Source organism: Piliocolobus tephrosceles, chromosome 5, assembly GCF_002776525.5.
Source record: "Piliocolobus tephrosceles isolate RC106 chromosome 5, ASM277652v3, whole genome shotgun sequence".
NCBI classification, from domain to species: domain Eukaryota; kingdom Metazoa; phylum Chordata; class Mammalia; order Primates; family Cercopithecidae; genus Piliocolobus; species Piliocolobus tephrosceles.
Genome location: NC_045438.1, coordinates 116,801,985 through 116,807,755, shown reverse-complemented (window position 1 = coordinate 116,807,755; position 5,771 = coordinate 116,801,985).

Sequence of the window (5,771 nt, the reverse complement as noted above, 5' to 3'; positions counted from 1 at the left end):
GGGTGGTTTGAACCAGTTATTGACTAAATTTCAATAGACATGATGACCTCAGCTGACAGGGGTTGAATTTGCTAACTTCTTTTCTGTCTCCCCTCTCGACCACGAGCATCACAACAGAAAGAATGGTGCCATATTGATCTGTGACTCGCCAGTGGGGAACTTGGTGCTGCATGTTTAAAAGGAAGGTTTTCAGAGGATATCTAGAAAATGGAATCTACCTTACCAGGTTAATGTGTCAACCTTCTAGAAGTGCATATTTTTCAAAGAGCCTTCAAAAGTGATGTCTTGGCCGGGCGCGGTGGCTCAAGCCTGTAATCCCAGCACTTTGGGAGGCCAAGTCGGGCGGATCATGAGGTCAGGAGATCAAGACCATCCTGGCTAACCCCGTGAAACCCCGTCTCTACTGAAAAATACAAAAAAAAAAAACTAGCCGGGCGAAGTGGCGGGCGCCTGTGGTCCCAGATACTCGGGAGGCTGAGGCAGGAGAATGGCATAAACCCGGGAGGCGGAGCTTGCAGTGAGCTGAGATCCGGCCACTGCACTCCAGCCTGGGAGACAGAGCGAGACTCCGTCTCAAAAAAAAAAAAAAGAAAAGAAAAGAAAAAAAAAAGTGATGTCTTAAAGAGAGTATTTCAGTAGCCCACAAAAATGTATTTTGGAGACAGAGTCTCCTCCCAGTGCTTCATAAATCACATCACATAGAAAAATGGTCTGGTTTGCTAAGCTTGAGTTGCAGCCATAGCTGAGATTCCTGGAGCCCTACAGGGATAGGAACAAAGAGCCAGAAGCACCGGAAGTGGAGGAGGCAAGTTTGCCTAAAGACATGAGACAGCACACCCACAAAGACAAATGGTTACCCGCTCAACCCTACTGCCCTTTCATGTATCAAATTCAAGAAGTTTGGTGAAGACAATGGATTTCAAATAATCTTTATGTTAAATATGATTATCATGCAATGTTAACTTTTATGCATTTAACCTTGAACCACTACGAGTAAAATGAGGGTCATTTTGGAGGCTAGAAATGTAGGTCAGACATCTCAGTTTAAGTTCGTGGAAGGAGCACTCCACCAACACTGACTTCCTTCCCTTGGGGTTACTGTAAGAAGTTGTCTGTTTGGGTCAGATGGTGAGAAGCCAACTTTGGGCCCCGTAGTGCTCTTCGTTGTCTCCCACACAGGGCATGCAGCAGTCAAACCGAAACAGCATCCTTGCTGCTTGCTTTCAGAATCCACCACATGGGTGAGTCAGAGACATTTCCCACCCTGCATCTTCTGCTGTCATCAAACACATTGTTTAGCTGGGCTGGCCGCTAGAGAAAGCAAATTGTCTGTAATAGACTAATTGAATTGAATTGGGGCCTAGATACAATGAACCTGAATTATGGCTTTGCAGAAGGAGATATTGATATAGAGATTATAAATGGATAGATCATACCTAATAATTGCTAGAGTGAATGCTCTTCCAGCCTGGAAACAGAATGCTTAGGCTAATCAAACATCCAACTTGATGAAGAGTTGCCCATGCAAGAAAGATTTTTCAAAGAAGAAGAAAGCACTCAGATACACATAAGCATACTATTAGCTTTCTATCGCTACTTAAATTACCACAAAGTTGTTGGCTTAAAACAACACACATTTCTCTTACAGTTCACTGGGCCAAAATCAAGGTGTCAGCCAGACTTTGCACCCTCTGGAGGTTCTAGGAGAGAATCGTGGTTTGCCTTTTCCAACTTCCAAAGCTGCAGTCCTTGCATTCCTTGGCTTGTAGTCCCTTCCTCCATCTTCAAAGCCAGCTCTGTAGCGCCCTGTTTCCATCCTCACATTGCCTTATGTCTCTGTAGTCAAATCTCCCCCTGCCTCCCTCTCATGCAGAGTCTAGTGATTACATTCAGAGCCCACCCACATAATTCAGAATAATCTCCCCATCTCAAAATCCTTAATTAATTACATCTGCAAAGTCTCTCTGGCCATATAAGGGAACATTTGCAGATTCCAAAGACTAGGACATAAATATCTTTGGTGAACATTATTCAGCCGAGGACATCATGCAGGAAAGATTTTTTTTTTTTTTTTTGAGATGGAGTCTCGCTCTGTCACCCAGGCTGGAGTGCAGTGGCGCCATCTCAGCTCACTGCAAGCTCTGCCTCCTGGGTTCACCCCATTCTCCTACCTCAGCCTCCCAAATAGCTGGGACTACAGGCACCCACCACCACGTGTGGCTAATTTTTTGTATTTTCAGTAGAGACAGGGTTTCACCGTGTTAGCCAGGATGGTCTTAGTCTCCTGACCTCGTGATCCACCTGCCTCAGCCTCCCAAAGTGCTGGGATTACAGGCTTGAGTCACCGCACCTGGCAGAAAAATTTTCAAAGAAGAAAATCAGATACACATGGGGCTGTAACACAACAGAACATTCTCTTGATTATGTAGAGAACAATATCTAAAGTTGTTGTCATTATGAACATCAATTCATCACCATAGTCTAACATCAATTCATCACCATATTCTATTCATATTCTATTCTAATACAGCAATGCTTGTTAATACAGAGTTCTGATAAATAACTGAAACCAGAGGCTCAGCTCTATTTTACTTCAGAATAAATTATGAAGTGTGGGCTTGTTTTTCATTATCTTGGGGCAAATAGTAGAATCTGAAAATCTGCATTTCCAGGAGGCAAGCATTTTTCTGCCTTGCATAAAAAATGTCTTGAAGCTCCCTATTTTTTTTCTGAAAAACGCATGTATGTGGGCTCTATAATTATGCAGATGTAAAGTGGAGATACTTGAAAAGCCGTGGTTCCCGGGGACTAAATTGTTCTTTGTAAAAGGTGAGTAAAAGGTCATATATCCTGTCGGCAGAGTTGCATTTCTTCAGACTATGCCCTTTGTAGAAAAATGTCTTTCTAACTAATGATATATACTGGGCTGTTGTGCACCATTGCTGGTTATCATACAGAGGTATGTATTTTAATGCTTTTCATTTTAGTTGTTGAGATAGCCAAAATTGCAGCAAAGATATAAAGGCACAACTTTGAACTCCTGCTGAATGACAAAACAAAAAATAGAATTGGGTTAGATATAATCCAGCTTCCCTACACACAAATATCAAGCTAAGTGAACATTTAGAAAATGTAGGCCAGGTGTGGTGGCTCATGCCTGTAATCCCGACACTTTGGGAGGGCAAGCCAGGAAAAATGTACGAGGCCAGGAGTTCAAGACCAGCCTAAGCCAAATAGTGAGATTTCGTCTCTACAAATATACGTAATCAACCCAGTGTGGTGGTGCACACCTGTTGTCCTACCTACTCAGGCTGAAACAGGAAGATCGCTAGAGCCCAGGAGTTCAAAGCTACTGTGAGCAGTGATTGGGCCACTGCATTCCCGCCTGGGCAATAGGGCAAGACTTCGTCTCTAAAACAAAAAGAAAAAAAAGAAAATGTAATAATACTGGGCTGTAGCAGTCTAAAATAATTGTTCTTGGAACCTGATGTGATTACTAGTGCCATGTAATAAATCATCCCAAAATTATATTATGTAAAACCAAAGTCATTTTATTTTGATCACAAAACTTCAGGAAGAGTTCAGCTGGGCAATTCTCTTCAGATCTCGTGAGCAGGCAAGCATCATGGGCATGTAGGCTGTGTAGAAGTAGCACGGGGCCCTGTACTTAAAAGTGCCCCACAGTTGTTTTAATGCTCTGCTTGACAGTCTTAATTTTTTTTAACAATAGGCCCCACACTTTAAGTTTTGCACTGGAATCCACAGATTATGTAGCTTGTCCTACTCACGAAGTTGCATTCAGATATTGGCTGGAGTTTCATCAATCGAAGTCTCAGCTAGGCTGGATGTCCAAGATGGACTCTTCACATGGCTGGCAGTGCGTGCTGGGTGTTGCCTGGGAGCTCCTGTGAGACTGTCAACCAGAGCGCCTACAAGTGGCCTTTCCCGGAGGGAAAAGGTAGTTGGACTTCTTGCATGGCAGTTGGCTCACCAAGAGTGAACATTTGAAGGGAACAAGGTGGAAGCTGCATAGATTTTTATGACCTAGGCTTGGAAATCATGGAGCCTGACAGAGGTTACCAGGCCTCTATCTGCAGGTGGCTGAGTAGGGCAGGAATTGATGTCTAAAACCAGACAGTTGGTCAAAGTGGTGAACAATTTCAGGAAAAGTTTAGAGGAAATGAGGATGTTGTTTAAAGATTCCCAGAAAACCCTGGGGACAAGGGCTTGGCAAAGGACTGGACTTCCTATAGGCAAGCAAGATGAGGGCCATTGTAATTTGAGTTATTGATGGAAGCTGGCTGCCCCAAGGATCTATTGGTTAGCTTTCTAATGAGCTTTCCACAATGCTCTAAAATTTTGTAATTGTGTGACTAAGCAAGTATTGTAGCTTGCTCTCCCTGACCATTCACAGAAAAAGTGATCCTCAGAAAAGATGCCGTGGTTCAGAGCTTCTCACACAGGGAAGTGATTTGTGGTGGATCTCCCACAAAAGGCAATGGAGCTTGGTGATGAAATGCAGAAGTCTACCACCATATCACTATTATAACCTTAAGAAAGATAATATCTCAATCTGTGCTGCAATTTTCTCATATGTGCAATGGGCATATTTAGTATTTCCTACCTCACAGAGTTATGATGATGATTAATTAAGTGCATGCATGCATGTGAAGTTACAAGTGTTTATTCTATTGTATCCAGTGAGCAAAGCTTTTATCACAAAGCATTCTAGTACTAATGAGAATCATGAAGAATCCCTTGGTGTTCATCTACTGTACAGTAGGAGTAATTATATCATTGCTTCACCCAGCAAAACTCATTTCCGTATGGCAAGAACCACAATTCATTCCAATTCTTAAACCCAAATCACAGTTCTTAATAAATCTCACAAAGTTCAGCAACATAGATCTGAACAGAAAGATATGTTTTCTTTTATATTTAATTATATTTTTTCTGTACTTGCAAATATAGTAGCCAGAAGTTTGGCATCCCATATGTAGACACACTCAATATCAAAAGGCAGAAGCAAACCTTGCTTTCTTAATGGATCCCACTTGGGGTTTGAAGTGACCGCAAAAGATAAACAGGCTTTTGACAAGTGGTCTGTGGGAAGTCTGTGTTTTTTCCCTCAGAGGTTGAGAAGCCCAGGAATGTGAGATCAGCAGATGCCTGGGACCCTGGGGAACTCTTGCCTGATGGATTAGTATCTTAAGAATATTAGGCACTTTTCCATGAGCATGGTGTCCCTTACAAGGGGGACAGTCACACTTAGATCCCACTCCAACATTCAGCCTACACACCCCATCCAAGCGGTGCCTCCCAGAGTTGGTTTCTGTCAAAGCCATGAGATTGTGGTTGTGGGAAATGGTGACAGGGCTTCTGGTGGTGTCACCACTATAAACAAAGTCTGGTCCTCACCTCAGGCCATACAAAGGGCTGTGGTGTGTCACCAATAGATAGCACATAACAAAACCACAGAGGTAAGCCAGTGGAATCAGAAGGCTCTGAATATGTTCACAGTCACAACCCTAGAACAACTCATAAACTCATTTTTGTCTAATGCATTGATTTCTTTGACTTTGACAACAAGAATTTAAAGATGGAAACATTCATCCACAGGCTCTGCATAACCACTAAGACTAAAACAGCTGGTGGGAACTGGGAACTGCCCTAAATGCTTTACATGTATTATTTCTTTTAATCTGCTTTACAGTCCTATGAGACAGACAGACATCACTCCACTTTATAGTTGAGGAAACTGAGATTCAGAG